This window comes from Vicugna pacos, chromosome 1, assembly GCF_048564905.1.
Source record: "Vicugna pacos chromosome 1, VicPac4, whole genome shotgun sequence".
NCBI lineage: Eukaryota > Metazoa > Chordata > Mammalia > Artiodactyla > Camelidae > Vicugna > Vicugna pacos.
This window is the reverse complement of record NC_132987.1, coordinates 58,949,715-58,968,319: the sequence shown is the minus strand read 5'-3', so window position 1 is coordinate 58,968,319 and position 18,605 is coordinate 58,949,715. Positions and strand designations below refer to the sequence as shown.

General features: G+C 36.3%; 1 long non-coding RNA gene across 1 annotated transcript; it reads right to left on the bottom strand.

The window, feature by feature from the left end:
* Positions 1-5,216: 5,216 nt before the first annotated feature.
* LOC140697431 (uncharacterized) lies at positions 5,217-18,462 on the bottom strand. Its single transcript, XR_012074496.1, has 2 exons — positions 17,866-18,462; positions 5,217-6,361 (listed from the first exon to the last, which is right to left on the bottom strand). It is a non-coding gene; the product is annotated as an uncharacterized lncRNA (long non-coding RNA).
* Positions 18,463-18,605: the final 143 nt, after the last annotated feature.

Here is an 18,605-nt window from a genome sequence, read left to right as displayed (position 1 = left end):
AAAAGTGTGATCCCATTCCATTTTATAAATGATAAAGAGAAAAATGGAAGAAGCATTGGATTCATCATGTGAAGGTTGAATAATTCTGATTTTGAGCAATGAATATCGATTGCTCTTTTAAGATGTATTTGAAGAGTTCTTGTCATTGAGGAAAACATTTATCAAGGGTTTCTTGAAATCCATTCAAGTGCTAAGAGAAGGATAAGAAGCTATGGTAAACAGATGACAACTTTGCTTATTAAGTTGTTTTGAAATGCACTTTCTTGCTGTAGGAATAATGGATATCGCTGAGAAATACGATAATCAGGTATTCTTGCAAAATTGTAGCATAGCTTTGTGTTAGCCTGTAATAAGCAGAAAATGGATTGTTGAAAAGGGGAAACAGTTGATCCTTTGTCCTAATGAATTTCTGCTTTGCCAACTCTCAAACTCGGATATGTCCCAATGCAAAATTAAAAGCATATGAAGAAATTCCTAAAATTGTTAATTGGGTTAATTGTAAGCTCATGCTATTATATTATAGCTGTTTTCCCAAAGTCCCTTTTTTTTCTCCAGTTGACCCTCTAATCATGGAAAATTACTTTCCACTTTCGTAAGAGTCTTATTGCTGTCCCTATATTTATGTACAAATGATTGTCTCTCTATGTCAGGGAAAGTGCAAGGCAATTGGAACTTATTTTAGTTATTCTTCTTTCCATTATGTTTTGTACATATTTTTATGCACCCATTAAGTTTTTTCCCCCTATCTTGAGAAGAAAAACACACCTCTATTTGGGATTTTTTCTCCCTCTACTTTTAAAAAAATTTTCCTTGTAACTGTTTTCACTCCCAATCCCTTAACCTATTGAAATGTTTATGTCCTTAACAGTCTTAAATAAACAAATGCACAAAAACCTTTGTCACTGTTGACTAGGTCCTTTTCCCCTCACAGAAAGAATTCAGGGACAGAAGCGGGGATTTATTAAGAGATGGCTAGTACACTCTCAAGCGGAGAGCAGGCAGGCTCAGGTGAGCACTTGCCCTGAGTTTATTTGCTTGGCAAGTGGGTTACATAGAGTGTAAAAATGAATGGCTGGAATACTAATTGGGGAGGAAGAGTTTGGGGTTATATTCACTGATTTTCATCCCAATTCTACCTTCCCAAAGAGAGGAGGGACTTTTTTCCTTATTTAGTCTGGATCAGAAGTGTCATGGACTTGATGGGTACTTCTAATCTGCAAGGCTAATTTTATTGAAATGAGGGCACAATGAGCAAAAGGGGACATTTGGACACTACAGATTCCTGCCTTTTCCCATCTTTCTTTGTTGGCCTCTAGGCCACTCCTCACCCCAAAATGTGTGATCGCTTACCCACCCAGAGGTTCTTGCTTTTCTTTCTCTGCCAAAGGACTACGTGATGCATTTGGCCTCTGCCCCTCATTTTTGCCCAATCCGTGCCATTTGGTCTGTGTCCCCCTTTCTCTGCTCATATCTAGCTACCTGCCTACTCTAACATCTTTATCCTTCATAGATGCTCACACTATTACAGCATCTCTTTATTTTCCTGGCTAAACAATTTAGAAGGACATTGAAGACTTCTTGTCTCCAAGACCTCAGCTCACACTCAAGCCTTCTCTTGCATCTTGCCTTCCTCACTTGTTACAGCAGATACCTAGAATGGATTTTAAAAGTCAGATAATATGATTTGATTCAGTTTGTCTATAGTCCTCCAAAACATTTTTGCCACGTGCTTGGCGATTATGACTGAACTTGCTCTTGCCAAGCACAGTAAGTACAGTTAAATTAATCGTTTTTCAATCTTCATTTTAAAAATTCCTTGTAATGTTTATCAGTTGACTGTTATACAATTTTCAATTTTTAAATATTCCATTTCCTTTGGCTTCCATGACCCCTCCTTGTCTTTATAGGCCCCTGACTCTGTCTTTTCCCCAGAACACTTTGTTTTGGATTTACTTGAACCTGCGTCTCTCCAAGTGCAATTTTTAAGATTCCCAATAAACTCTTTTCTTATTTGCAGCCTCCTGCATTATTTTTTGCTTGACACTCCTTGCTCCTTCAAACTATCCTGTGTATCATCCCAAATAAACCTCACTAAACATAACCGTCCTCGACTCAGAAAATTTTAGTGGTTTCTTATTATTTATTGAGTGAAGTTCAAACCCTTTAATTGATGTGCAAAACTAGCAATCCTTCCAATTTTATCTTTGCACCAGATAGTCGCTTTTTCTTTCATTTGCTTTCAATTATCTCTAGTCTTTGTAGGTTTCCATTTAATGCCACATATATCTTTCTATCTCCATTTATTAAAACCAATCCAGTATTCAAATCCTATTTTAAATGTTATTTTTGTCATAAATTTGGCCACAGATAGTCTCTCTGAAGTTTGAATTTTGACAGCACTTAATCTTTTATAATATTTCCCACTTTTTAACTTATTTGGAGTTTTCCCACTTAGTAACACATTCTACTCAAGAGCTTCTTTAAGAGCAGGAATCATAGCTTAATTATGCTTATACCCATCCCCAAGTGGCTATCATGGTGCCTACCATGACAAGTGCTCAAAATTATTTATTGTGTAAGTAAACATGTAAACGAATTAATGAGTAATGATATAATCACGCTTTCTAAAATGAAAAATTTCTTTTGGAAAAGTTCCTCTCTATAGCAGTAATGAACCAAGTTTTAAGTTATTGCCTTATGTTTTTTTCTTTTAATTTACTATGCAAATCATTGACTTTAGCAAAACAAGTATTTCATTTGCTGGTGAAAATGCTTAAGACGACAAAAAAGAGGGCATATTAAGAATCAATGGAAGCCGCTACATCTGTATCTTTTTAACACCATCTGTCTCTCAAGTTGTTAGATGAATCCAAAACCCATCCAAGTTTTGCTGGTCTGCAGCAGTAAAATGCTTCAATGGCAATTTCAGACAGATTGAACATATTTCAATTAGACAATTTAGTTGTAAGAGCATTGCTTTGGTGGATAACCCTCCAGGGATTATAATGAATACAGCTTAATTGGTTTATTAAGTAAAATTTACAAAAGCCAGGAGCTTTAGTTTGAAAAAACTTTTAGATTCAGTGAGGCACAGTTTTGCATATAATAAATGTGATGGGCACTTGCTGTTGCACAAGGGTTGGCAAGTGGTTGTATAAGTTAATGGCTACTCTAGCTAACTGAGAAGTAGTCCCTAAAACCACAAGCATATTTTTAAATAATTGAGAAACAATAAAGATGCACCTAGTACTGAACCTAAAGATTAAACCTCAGTGTGGTAACTTGTCAAGAGAGTCTGGCCTGAGAGTCAGAATTCTGAGATTCTAGACCTAAAATTATAAAATATAATTAAATTTCTTTATTCGGAAAGTTCATCATCATAAATATCGTTGCCATTACACAACCTTGAAAAATAAGCCTTCATATTTGCATATATTAGTAGGCATACAAAACAAGATCTGGAGTTTAATCTTTACATAATTATGCCTGTATTCATATAATTAAGGTTTAAGAATATCTGGAGTTAGTTGTAAATATATATGTTCCTCATGTGTGTTAAGATCACATATGTAGTGGGAGGAAGGTATAGCTCAAGTGGCAGAGCACATGCTTAGCATGCACGAGGTCCTAGGTTCAATCCCCAGTATCTCCATTAAAACAAAACAAAACTAATAATAAATTAGGAAATAGACCTAATGATCTCCCCACCAAAAATAAATTTAAAAAAATATCACAGATGTAAGGCTATGTGATGGCATGGATGCATCAAAAAAGCATACATCACTTTCAGTTGGAAAGAACATTTTATATCATTTATTTCTAAATTTGTCATTTAGCAAATGGGGAACAAGAGGGTCAGAAAGAGCAAGAAAATCCACCATGAAGATAGTTCTCCAAAGCTGGACCTCTAGACAGTTGGCCACAGTTGCTTCGAAACTCATGTAATCAGCTTCCCAGCTGGCTACTTAGGTGACTTTTTACAAGTAACTTGTGAACTCTTGCTTCCACGGCTGTGATACAGTGAAGAAAAATCAATAGAGCCTCTAAAGGTGAAACAGTGATTTGGGAAACTAAAGAAAAACGCAGAAGAATACAGTCTAGAATTTCCTGACTCCAAAAATGTACGTTCAATTTAACAGGAAATTAACCATGATTTCCAGAAAAATCCCTTTTATCCCACTAGGATAACTATAGCCATACTAGGAGCAGATCTCTTTTTTAACTTAGAGCTTTATTCTATAGCGTTAGCAAAGAAATACATTGTAGCTTATGTAACCATGGGGATAAAATGCAATTGAATTCAAATCGAGATGTATTCTAATATCCCCCTATGTTTAAAGCATTATTCAAAGCAGTTTTGGGAAAGTAGGTATGAAAATAATATCTAATATCTGTATTCATAGTATACTTTATAATAAAACAAATCTAAGATACATAGTATACTTTATAAAATGTCTTGTTATAGGTTGAATTTTGTCCTCCCAAAGGAAGTGTTGAAGTCTTAACCCCTAGTACTTGTGTATGTATCCTTAATTGCAAAGAAGGTCTTTGCAGATGTAAACAAGTTAAAATGAAGTCATTGTGGTGGGTCCTAACTCACTATGTTGGGTGTACTTATAAGAAGAGGAAAATGCCATGTGAAGACATATAACACAGGGAGAATGCCAGGTGACCACAGGTAGAGATAGGAGTAATGAGCTACAAGCCAAGAGATGCCAAGAGTCCTCGGCCACCACTAGAAGCTGCGATCTAGAGCAAGGGAGGATTCTTCTCAGAGTCTCAGATGGGCTCCTGGCTCCTTGATTTTAGACATCTAGCTCCCAGAACTCCGAAAGAATATACGTCTGTCATCTTAAGCCACCCAGATTTTGGTATTTTGTTAATGGTAGTTCTGGAATACTGATACTTTTTTTTTCTTCAAATTTTACATTTGTATTAATTACAACTGGACATTTAGTTGTCAAATTTTAAAACATTAAGGGCTTACCCTAATTTGAGCCTAAATTTTCAAAGATTGTGGTAAGGCATTCCAGAAAAAAGGAGCTGACCTGAGGAGCTTTGCAGGGACAAGGATTAAAGGCTCACGTGGACACAGCTTGGGGTCTGGTTGGTTTTGGCATTGTTCCCAGCGGGAAACGTGGAAAGTGAACAAGGTACTATCAGAATTAAGTATTGCTCTTTCGAAAAATGAACACTAAAGCTGAAAACAAATGGGCTGCTTGTTTCCAATTATTTTATTCATCTCCACAGTCCTACAAAGAGATAGGATGTGCCCATGTTTTATTACCACTATATATAAAGAGGATGATAAAATCATACAATTCAGGTCACTTACAGCATTGGAAATCTTATTTTTCCCACCTCATTAGATCTTAGGAACATTGGAGAGTAGGTGAGAGAAACAGGGAAACCAGTAATTATATTGGCAATGTGCAGCTCTACAATCACATGGTTCCCTGGATTTATAAAGAATTGTGGGCAACTCCTGACAGTAGCAAATGTAGGTCATAAAACTCTGTGTACCTGAAGCTTGCCTCCTACTCTTTCCTCTTGGTAACTCAATTGAAAGTAATTGGAGGAAAATCATTGAGTTTTCTAAGGAGAAAATTAGTCAGAGTCATGACAAAGCCAGAGGTTTGTGTATTACCAAACCTCTAATGATAAGATTCTACTTTTACAGTTGTTGTCCAGAAAGTACTTTAACGTTGTCATCTTGATCTTTTTTAAATAATAGGAACTCACACTTATGTGTGCTTTCCATGTGCTGGGAATGCAAAACTTTACATGAATTACATTTTAACAACCATCCTCTGAAGCTTCGCTACTGATGAAGCAAATTTAGGGTGGAAAAGTTAACATGCTCAGATTCACAGACCCTAGAAAAGGCCAATCAAGTTTCCCTAGCAATCGGGCACTGAAGCTCATGGACTAAACCACAATTCCCTTCTGCTTCTGAGAGCTAAATGTTGTATATGCTAAATACCAAAATCTTACATCTGACATCGTCTGACTCCTATTTTTTTGAAGCCAAATATCCATTTCACATACAGAGAGTGTCACCTGCAAGAAGCATCGGGTAATGAGCCTATGATCCATTTCCTCTTAACTTTTATCCTTTTCTCCGTAAACTGTAGGTGAAGTCTCCCTGCCTGCTCCGTGAGTCTTCCTCCATACTCGATTCATAAAATGTACACAGGTGTGGCTCTTACCATCCTGATACCACACATCATCCTTCACCACAATGTAAACTCCTTCATATCACGTCCGGCAGGATCATGTCACGTTCACTCCCAATGCTCCCAGAGTGCCAGGTGGAGTCATTTGTTTTTAGTGTATATACTCCTAAATTATGCTGGGTAAGCTGAAGAAGCAAAAATAAGAATCAATCATTAGTGCATGAAGAGTTACTCAGATTACCACGTGTAGAATATTTCCGATCGAGAAAGAATCTCTCTCTCCATCTTTATGTTTTATAAAATCCATCATCAGTAAGAAGGACCTTATATTGTCTGTCCTGACAATATCACACAGATGTGTGTAGATCAAACTCGAAACTGATATACAAATAAATATGAGATGACGTCACTAACGTTTTGCCATTATCTTCTGCTGTTTACTTAGTCCTTGTCTATATGTTACTACATTTTTCAACTTCATTCTTTCTTCTAAGCCACACGTTAAACAGATTTCACACAGTACCATTTTTCCCTACTTTATTTACCTTCCTATTAGGATTCAAATGTGAATATGCTAATAGATGACACTTTCTAGGTAATAGATTTTTTATTACCCCAATGAAGTGATCATTTGAAAGTTTATGTATATCTCTAGATCTTTTTCCTCTATTTCATCCCTGGAATTAAAATATACATTCTCTTGAACTGAAGGAGGTGGCGGCATAAGGGGAATAAATTGCCCCAGCAAAAGAAAAGGTGGCTTAGCGCAGCTGGTCTGCCTGAGTGTCAGTAATCACCTAGGACATCATCGAGCTAATGCTTCTCCCACTATTTCTTCAAAACAGCACCTTAAGACTGAGGACATCTATTGGTTCACTAATTAAAATAAAAGTCTCTCTACTTCATTAAAAAAATACAAGTTTTCCAAAATTTTTAATACTACGTTCATGAAGGAGAGAAAATTACAAATTTTTAAAAATGAGGCAATCATTTTTTTCCCACAACCCTTCTAACTCAGCCTGGAAGTTGATTCCTTTTCCATCTTTTCCTTTTCAAAGCTTTGGTGTTCTTGGCAAAAATGAGATGCCAGGAGGCCCACTAGTGATGATTCTTATGGAGTCACTGACTCAAGAGACAGTTGGTGTGCCTATGGAAAGTCTCTGAGAAAACGAGATTTGTTTTAAAGGTCTTGTAAAAATGATCCAGTTTTCTCTCTGTAGTTCTGTGTACATATTGTATTCTGCTAGAGATAAAGTCACCTTTTCTCCCTATTCTGAAGGAATTCACCGTGGAATTCATGTCCTCTTGAGCTCCTGGAAATCCCCACATTAGAAAGGTACCTAGACACCCTCAGTTTCTTGGCTCCTGAAGACTTTAACTGAAGTGGAGCAACTAGAAGTTCTCACTAGAGGTGCACAGAAGAGGCAGCTTTAGTCAAGGAGAGTGACTTGGAGCACAGCAGATACAATCCACTTTCCCTGTGTCAGTCTCTCTTAGGAATGTCGCTCAGAAGTTCAGCTCTGCTTACGTCATTTGAGGGGTTGAAGACACACTCACTTCCTCAGCATGGATGCTGTACAAACTACTGAAATGAAGATTTTGGTTTTACTTTCCATTTTTCTGGTGTCTAAAATTCCAGCATTCAAGCCAGAGAGCAGAGATGTGACAGTTGCTTCACTTAATTACAGAAGCTGATCATGTAGCCTACTTTCTGTCTGTTTCCTAGTCCTTTTCATGAACTGGCAGATAATCTCATAATTATGCAGAAAGTTCTGGTGCTGCACATACAACCGGATAAAGACTGGCACACCGTGCTTCAGCAGTTCCACAGTCATTTATTATCAAGATTAGAGATTGCCAGGAAAATCACATTTTAGCTAATTTTACTTTGCGGATTCAGTAGGGAGGGGAGGAGGACACAGAACAAGGCAAATTATATTTTTAAAACTCTTGTGCTTTCCATTATTCAGGTAATAGTGAGGAATGTATTGCATGAGGAAGGAATATAGCATTTAAACATTTTTTAGCAAAAACGTACATAATTAAGCCTGAAGTTTACTTATGGTTGGATAAAAGGCAAATGGCTTTTTTCCAGCTAGTCTCCATGAGACTACACAATGGTGTGCACAGTGTAATATAATGGAACATGGGTACTAATATTAATATAATAAAGTAAGTGTGATCCTATTAAAAGTTGGTTTTAACATTGCTATGGTAAGAACACAATGTCTTCTACTGTCTTCTTCAGCCAAGCACCAAACGAGTTTGCTCTCAGATTTCAAATTCCTCCACCCAGGAAGGGCTGAAAGCTGGGTAAATGTAATTAAATATCTGAATATTTTGGCGGGACATAACACTGCTGAGATGTTTCTTAGAGCAAAACTGGTAGTGAGATGCAGGTGGAAGAGCCCTAAACCTGGACCTAAATGCGCTGGGTTCAAGTTTTGGATCCCATAGTTAAGAACTGCAACGTTAGGCAAGAATTAATTTCTATGAATATTTGGTTCATTTTCTTGAACACAGGGATATTAATTCGGTCTTACAGTGCTACATTAACACACTAGATCAAAACCACTTTGCCAACTGAAATGCACTGCATGATTGTGCATTATTATAGCACATAAGTAGTATGTGTGTGTAGGTTGATCAAGAAAAATTGCACTGGATACTGGTTAAAATGGCAAGAAAGACTTTGAGACTATTGAAGTAGGGGTCAAGGTTATGGCAACAGGGGAGAGAGACTGAACTCAATTTCACTGAAACAAAAGGCAAGAGGATTTTTAAATGCTGGGGTGCATTAATGGAAAAGTACTGGAGGAATTCAGAGGGGAGATTGGTCAATGTGATTAGGCTATCTGTGTTTGCTAATTGATGCTTATTGAAGCTAGGTTTCTATCTTCCCCACAGAGACTGGCAGACCAAGGTCCTAGCTTTCTTGAAGATCATATCTAAAAGGGAAGAGAGCAGAAGATTTCCATCTTAAAGAGGCAGAGAAAGAAATTACAATGGTAAGTTTTCAAAAGACACTAACCACTGCATTAAAATAGATAAACACAGGATCCTACTGTAGAGCACAGAGAACTATATTCATTATCTTATAATAGCTTATGATGAAAAAGGATATGAAAAGGAATATATATATATATATATATATGTATATAAAAATATATAAATCTGAATCAGTATGCTGTAAAGCAGAAATTAACCCAACATTGTAAACCGACTAAAAAAAAAATAAACTAAATGCTCTAAGAAAAAGGAGGTTAAGGGCCTATAGTCAGGAAGAAACTTGCCTAAAGTTTAGTCACACTGAGGGGAACTTGAAGGATGCCTTGGTCAGTGGGTGCCAAAATCCGGTAATTCTATAGGCAAAACCAAACGGCCTAATCAGTAGTCACAGATCTGCCTTTCATTCCTTGTTTCTGTTCACTGCTGACTGACATTCAGCCATCATCAGTTACATCCTGAAATTTATTTCTTAGTGTTGAAGGTGTAAATGCACACTCAATGACAGGGGAAAGCTTAATAAAATAACAAAATGACAAGAACTTTTGCAGTGAGCTGTTTCTGAGATTTATTGATGTTTTTATCTGGATGAACTTATGTGGTGATAAATATATGCAAGCTTTAGCATTTGATTCAGATAAGTAAAGTAAAGGAAGTACACAGGGTTGACCAATTCTCACAGACACTGCTGCCTGAACAGCTTAATTTTTTCCTAAGTTCTTTTTCTTTGATTCCTTGGGAAGAAGTATTTGACCTTCTTTATCCTTTACCCAATGACCTTGCATTTTGATCACATGGCTGAACTCAGAGTTGCTAAAAAGCACTTGATTAACATGGAGGGGGTGGGGGGGTGCTGTGAATTTCTGGAAAAAAAATCCTACTGAGAAATTGATTGGATTTACATTTAATCTACAGCTGAATTTGGGGAGTATTACCATCTTAACAATATTGCGTTTAAATCTTGTATATGATACATTTCCTATTCGTTTAGGACTTTAATGTCTTTGAGTAATGTGTATAGCTTTAGCATACATGTCTTTTACCTATTTTGTTAAATTTATTTTTGAGCATTTCATGTTTTTGATACTATCGTATTGCCTTCCTAACTGAAATTTAAAAACACAATATAGAAATATAGTTGAATTTTGTTTATTGGCCTTGTATACCATGACTTTACTAAACTCACTTGTGTGTTCAAATAGATGTTTTTGGAGATTCCTTATGATATTCAACAAAGGAAAGCATATTTTTGGACAAAAGAGATGTTATTTTCAATATGTTTACTTCCTAGTTCTGTTTCTTGATTTATTATTAGTACTTGAATAGAAGTGGTGAGAGTCCTGAGCTTAGGAAGGAGCCATTCAATTTTTTTTTTACCACTATCATGGTACTAGTGGTATTTTTTTTTTAAGAAGCTCTTTATTAGGTTGAGAGAGTTCCCTTTTATTTTTCTTGGTTGGGAATTTTTATGAAGAAAGAGTGCTGATTTTTGCCAATGTTCTTTTTGAATTTATTGATATGATTGTATGGCTTTCTATTTCAGTATGTTTTCCCTTTACTAGCTATGTGTTCTTTAATTCTCTGAAAGAGGAATGCTGAAATTGTCAAACTTAATTTGAATTTATCCATTTCTTCTTTAAATTCAATTTTTCTCCTGAATCATTTCTCTCTAGCCACTTTAAATATTTTCTCTTTGGCACTTTTTTTTTTTTTTAGCAATTTGGTTAAATTATTCCTTGGTTTGGACTTCTTTATTTGTATTTTTTTGTGGCAGGGGGTTTGCCCTTTTTGGTTTATAATTATCATTAAATTTAGAAAAATTTGGCCATTATATTTCTCCATGTTTGTCTCCTCTCTCTTCCTTTGAATTTTCTGACACTGAATTTACAGGTATTTTAGACTATTTGATGATTTCCCATAAGTCATTGGGTTTTTGTTCAATGTTTTTCAGCCTTCTTATGATTCATTCTGCATTGTTTCTATTCCTTCTGCAGGGTCTGCTCTAATCTCATTCATGATTTTCTTTTTCAGATTTTTTTTTCATTTCTGTAAGTTTTATTTAGTTTTTCTTTTATCTTACATTTCTATCATCATCATCATATTTTTCTTTACATCTTTCAGCACATGGTGTATTTTTATAATAGAACTTTGATACACCTTTCTGCTAATTCCCTCATCTCTGTCATTTTGAAGTTTATTTCTAATGACTTATTTTTCTTCTAGTGATGGGTCACATTTTCCTATGTTGTAATATGCTTACTGATTTTTTATTTGATGGTGGATATTATTAGCTTGATAGGTCTTTAAAAAGTGTTAGACCTTTCTGAGAGTCAAGTTACTTATGTATTAGTTTGATCATTTTGAGGTTTTCTTCCAAGTGTTTTAGGTGGGGTTTAGGGTAACTTTATTCTAAGGCCACTTTAGCTCACTTCTGAGGCATGACTTTTCTGGGTCACTACTGAATGCTCTTTGTATTCCACAGGTGTGCTCACCCTGGCTGGAGGGAACTTGAAGATTCACTGCTCTGCGTGAGCTCCTGGAATTGTTCATCTTACAGCTCTTCAGCCATTGCTCTTTCTTCAGAAGTTGTTTTTAATCCAACCTCATTCAGTTTTTCCCAGTGCACATATGGACGGACATTCACTCAAAGACTCCAGAGATTCCTTATGCAAATTTCTGAATCTCTTTTTCTATGTAGGTCCTTCCTTTTAGGTAATCTGCCTTGAATATTTCAACTGTTTTGACCTCTCTGAACTCTGAACCTGATTGATTCTCCTTGCACTGCATTCTAGGAATTACCTTGAGGCACATAACTTAGATCAATGCAGGAGTCAATTTTTTTGTTTCTTTTAGAATTAGGGGTCACAGTCAAATGCATTCTGCTTTCCAATATTTGATAACAGCTGTTCCTTATACTTCTTTCCAATTTCAAAAGTCTAATTTCCCATTAAATTAGGAGAACTTAACAAATAAAATTCACGTTCCCTCAGGATGTCTACTATCCTAGAAATTGTATAACAAGCTTTTCTCTGACCTATCATCACTAGTAATACAACTGGAATGTTTTTAGAAATTCTACTGTGGCATGACCTTTTCCATAAGGTTTGCTACCATGGAGTAAAAAATGAAATAATTCAAACTAATGCAATGTTTCCTGCAACTAGAAAAAGTTTTAAAAGATTGGTATAAATTATAGTGATATTTATTATAGTTTTAGAGGTATTTCTTTGGGATCAGAAAGATGTGTCTTTGAATCTACTTTCTAATCCCACTTGTGACCTTAGAAAAATACTTAACCTTTCTGAAGCTCAATTTCCTATTGATAAATATATTATACTATTTATTTCAAAGGGTTTTGAGAGTACTAAATGGTCTTATAAATGTTCATTTTTCTCCCATTTTATGCATGTGACACGCCTAAGTTGTTGTTATTGTTGTTATTATTAATTTATAAAATCAGTGACAGTATACACATCATGGCATTAACACACTAAAAATAAATAGTGTAAATTAGTACACTCACTCTGGAGCTCAATTTGACAATACTTTAAAATTTTGATGATGACGATATTCTAAGCTCTGTAATCTTATTTCTTTTTCCTAGTTAAATATTCCACAGATGCTTAAGGAAAAAATGTGTAAAAATGTTCATTACAACACAGTCTTAGCAAAGAAATAAAAACAATCAAACTGTATCTCAACCTCAATATGGATTTGAAAAAAAAGCTTGATTTATTCATGTAATGGAGTAGGTTACTTAGTTTGAACTAGATTTATATGTATTAAAAATTTCATAAGCAAAATTCTGAGTAAAATTCAAGTTGTAAAAATGATGTCTTTAGTTAAAGAACAAATATGTAAAATGTTAAACCTACAAAGCTTTCATATATATATTGTTTATGACTACGTGCATATGAAGCAAAAGTCTAAAACATATATGAGAATGAAAAACAAAAGCTAGAGATAAATTTATACCTTAGGAGAAGAAGGGAAGGAGAAGAGATGAAGAGGCAATACTTTAGCTATGTCCATTTTAAATTATTTTCTTTATAAAAGGAAAGAATTCTGAAACAGATATGGCAAAATTTTACCTATGAAACCACTAATGTGGGCTCTTGTGTGCCTGTCATTGTATTTCTTTCTGGCCATTTTCTATCTTTTATTCCTGGACTTGAAGAAAATTACCAAACATTTTAATTCACTTTTGTTGCCTATATGCCTATATGCCCATGGCCAAGTGAAGGGAATAAAACAGTAAGAATTATTTCATCCATACATTTACTGTTCATTATGCAGAAATTTTCATTTAATTATAAGCTCACATTTTGTCTCTATAATATCCTGTGGCCCCATTTACGCTCTAGAAGTCAGTCTAAAAAGGCTAAAAATTGCATAACTAAAATTATACTTCATTTTGGAAAAAGCAAAAGTATAGAGATGGTAAAAAGATAGGTAATTGATGGGGTTTGGTGGGGGAGGGGGGTGAACAGGTGAAAGGCAGAGTATTTCTTAGGGTGGTGAATCTATTCTGAATGATACTGTAATGGTTGATACGAGATATTATGTCTTTGTCCAAAACCACAGAACTTTACACACAAACAATATACCTTAAAATGTGCAAATGTAAAAAATCATTTATGAGGTTAGGGAACCCTAGGATGTAATGAAGAATGTGATGAAACAATCTACATGTATTAAAAGTATATGAATCAACCTCACTGAAAGGTATGAAAGGTGGGGAGAAAGTGTTGACCTAAGTGACTTTGGAAATGAGTGGAGTCTGTAAAACCAAAGGCAAAAGAATCTGAATATAAGTTGTATTTTAGTTGATAAAATTGTTTCCCATGGGGATGTGGTTTACCAGTTAGGAAATGGTTTACATTATACTGGAGATGAACAATTAAGTGAATGAATGATAGATGACAAGTGCCAGATGTTTTGCTTTTGGAGCAGAGGGTACAGAGAAGCAGCGAGAAGCTAGAATGATTCACATGGTAATCAGTCAGAGTCAGAAACATCAGTATAAACTCATGTTTAACTGACTGTATGCACACATGCTTAAGCACAGAAATATGTGCAGATATGCATATATACAAGGTTAGAGTACACATATACAGCTCCTTGCTGTGTCAGTTGATATAAGAGAAATTATCCCCTCTGTAGCAATGAGCACACTTAGTGCCCTGACTATGATTTCTAATACCATTATCCGATGAAAGGGTCCCTTAGAGGAATGACTGATTCTAGGGTTGGGGCAGGAAATACACAATAGGGACCTGGAGCATCTTGTGGTGCCAGGTAGTAAGGACATGCTCAAAAACAAAACATAACAAAACAATGATAGTGATAAGCCAAAAGGACACGGGAACCAACTGGAAGCACTTCCAGTGGCCAAATCTGGAACAGTTTGAGGAGCACAATAAAGTAGTAGTAGATTAGAAACCAAAGTATACAATTAATATTTCTGAGTTAATAATGACATAGATAAATGATTCAATAAAAATAAATGGCAGAGAGAAGACAAATATGCCTTGCAGAAGAAGTCCAAATAATTTATGTAGGAACTTGGCCTTTAAGAGATGGAGCTTAGTTCCCCACATCCTAAGTCTGGCCTGCACATAGTGTCTTCCTCCTAAAGACTACAGCGTAGAGTGGGGAGAGAGTAACATTAAAATGGAGAAAGCTGACACACTCCACCTCATCCACGTAGTCCAGTGGTTACTTGATCACTGATAAACAGGCTGGTAAGATGTACTCTTGATAATATCATGTAAATGGTGCTTTTCTTCAGTGATCTTCCTTTTAAAATCCCAGAACCCTAGTCTAATCAGGAGAAATACAGCCCACAAATCCCAACTGAGAGACATTCTACAAAACCCCTGATCACAGTGCAGGTATCTTCCACTTTCTGAAAGTTTTTTTAATGCCTCTTTGCTTTTAAGAAAGACCTACATTAGTTTCTGTTTTTGCTAACAGAGAGAAATCTGAAGATTTTCATTTTTACAATAAAAGGCAAAAAGCAAAAATTGTGTTGAGTGTTTGCTTTGCAGCCGGCAGAAAGAACGGCACCGCCAAGCTCCTTGCTCAGGAACTACACTCAGCATCTCAGCATCAGGCTGACATGGCTTTGAACTGTGTCTGTGAGCTTCTATGCTTTATTGGCATTTGTTTTGTGCATCTGTTAGGGAGATGTAAACGAACTGCCCCAAGGTAATTGTTTATTCACTTTATACCATTTCAGCTTACAAAAGGTTTCATAGAACAGTCTGATTCCCAATAGCGGGGGAAACTGTGCACCTCAAAACTGTCAGGTCATCAAAAACGAGGAAAGACTGCCACAGCCAAGAGGACCTAAGAGGACTGGACAACCATTTGTAACCTTGTGTTTCACATGGAATTCTGGAACAGAAAACGGACGTTAGGAGAAAAACTAAGGAAATTTGGATAAAGTATGAATTTTAGTTACTCATAAATTAGCAGTACTTGTTCAAATAATTCTAACCAATATGCCATACTACCTAAGATATTAATAGTAAGGGAAATTGGGTGTGGGTTCATAGGAACTCATAATTTTTCTGTAAGTCTAGAACTGTTCTAAGATTAAAAGTTCAGGGGGAGGGTATAGCTTGTGGTAGAGTGTGTGCTTAGCATGCACAAGGTCCTAGGTTCAATCCCTGGTACATCCATTAAAATAAATAAATAAAACAAAGTAAATAAACCTAATTCTTCCCTCCCTCTAAAAAAGTGGAAAAAATTTTTTTTAAAAGTTCATTAAAAAGAAACTGATCATTCATCCAAGCATTCAACTAGAAACTGAGGAGTCACCTTCCCGATTTCCATCTTCCTTATTCAATTTCTTTCTCGTTTTTTTTTTTTTTTCTTCATCTGTCATGTTTGCTCCAGCTCTCACCATCTCATCAGTTCTTCCGGAATTATTTATTTAAAAAGCCTTCCAACTAGCACCATTTTCACCCAACTCAAATTAATAAATTAGTAAATTAATGAATGAATAGGTTAGAAAAGAATGGAAGAGGGAAAAGATAGTAATGACTCTTAAATTAGGGCCATTGATGTAGTAAGTTTGGTGGTTTGAGATTATTTGGGGAAAAAAAAAGAAAAGATTCATTAAGCTGCTCGCTTCCTGCTTTGGCTTTGTTACTACACTTAAATGGCTTATCTTCTCCATGCTTTCCTAGAAATATTATTTCTCAAAGTTCTTTGCCAAAATGTGATTTATGTGATTGTCTTACAACATCTTATGAGAACTTGCTTTGTAGTTAGGGCCTTCGGTGATTGGCTTTACCTATTTATGGCCTCGGGGTTCTAGGCACTGAGAAGTGAGTAATATAGAATATTTATATTGTATATTTGACAGTCTGTTGAACTTCTAGGAGTTATTATTTAAGCTATTTAAGTTGTCCCTGTTTCCTGGAGTTAGAATGAATTCTTGATGAAGGAGCAAATCACAGAATGATTTATTTCACTATGTATCTTTTAATGAATGCCCAAAAGAAAATCTAGATTGTCTATGATTGGTTTTTGTAGGCTTTGACAAACGAGGAATAAATATACATGATTGCAAATTATCTGAGGCAGCCTTTTTAAAATGCATGCTACGGTATTTAAATTTGGCCTCTAATCTTCTTTTACCTTTGTATTAGACTTCCATAGTTACAGTGCAATCCTATGACAAAATATGACTCACCCCATGAATATTCATACTCATTCATTTTTTAGGGAAGCTCAGTTAATGTATACGGTGAAGTCAAGTTTCACTGGCTGTGTGAGCTACTCATATCCACAAAACCACACCTGTTCTTCAGGTAACATGTTCATTGATCCTTCTATGGTTAAAAGATTTTGTTTTACGATGTGAAGCTTGGTGTTTTTAGTCAGTCAGAGGGCTTGACAAGGGAGCCTGAGGGAACAGCAGGGAAATATTTGATTCTGAGGCTCAGACTTTTTTATCTGGAAGGGAGTTAAAATGGCCTCTACCAGGAACTTCACTAGTGGATTTCAAAACTACAGGGATAAAAAAAAAACTGCCTTTGATTTCTCTTATCTCCCTGTAAGACATGCTTATCAGAAAAGATTAGGAGCACAGTTAAGGCTTCCAGCAGGACTACTGTCCCAGAAGCTTTCATTAACCGCCACCTACAGTCTTCCACCAGCATTGTGAAAACAACTGGTAACTCACTTCATATTTCTCAATCTACCTGGCATTGGTGAACGTACTTTGGAGACAAGACCCAAACTTGGAGCCTTAAAGGGCAAACATATGCTTAAAGAAAAAAAAAATCTTTAAATAAATTCCAGAGAAAAAGAAGTAAATAAAAAGATGTCCATAAATCATATGATGGAAGGGGAAGATTGTGGGAAGGAAAGTGTATCTGGGAAGAGATAATAAATTATTTTGGCAAACATTAAGAAAAAGAAAAGGAATGAAAAATAAGTCCAAACAAATGGGAGGGATGTAAGTAAATTAAGAAAATGTTCAAAGAAAAGTTGGTGTGAAGGAAAAAAAGAGAACCATACAGATGAGTCGCAGTGAAAGGTGTCAAGAAAAGAACCATTATCTAGCAGTTGTGGGCATTCTCAAAAGGAAAGGGCCTGGAAGGTAGTGGTGACCCCCCCACACCCATAGAGCTGAAAGGCAAGGAGAACAGAATGTGATTCTCTTTACCTGCCGCAGCCCCGGCCCCGCTGCCACCACTTAACTCTGGAAGCCTTTCTGCTGTCCCAAGGGCCACGTTCTTCTAGCATGGGGTGTCCATGACTGGTTGCATTGAAAGAATTTTCTAGGCCCAAACTGGCGGGTGCACATCAGCAAACCACAACCTGGAGAATTTTTCTGTCCCTGTAAATGGTCCACGAGACCAGAAATGCAGTATATCCAGCCAGCCAATCCCCAAACGCCAAGCCAGCTCTGGGTCTTTAACCCCAGACAGGGTGGACTGTGTGACCTCAGCCAAGCAAAGCAGACATGTTCCATTTGTCTCATCCTTGTCCTGTGTTCTTGATCGTATAGAAGCTTCTTATCTTCTGCCCCATTTTGCAGTTCTCCGTAAGGAGACTGTCTGCTTCAGGAAGGGTTAACCTTTTTTAGTATCACCTAAATTGTCTTCTTTATAATCATTTTTTTTTTAATAGTCCAGCCAGTCATACTATACACTTGCCTCCACATCCATGCTAATCAGTGTGTTGACATAAATGGTTTTCAAAAGGTTCTGGTTTTTAATCTATAGAGAAACAAATCCGTTGGGGTGGGGGTGGGGGGCTGGACGGGGGTGAGGTTTCGAGGGGGACAGAGGGAAGAAGAGAGGTCTGCTCACCACTGGGCAACCTCCAATCAGAAGTGCAGACCGGGGCAGGGGCGGGATCTTGTTGCTGGGCAACCAATCCTAGCATTCCTTTCCTTTGTGT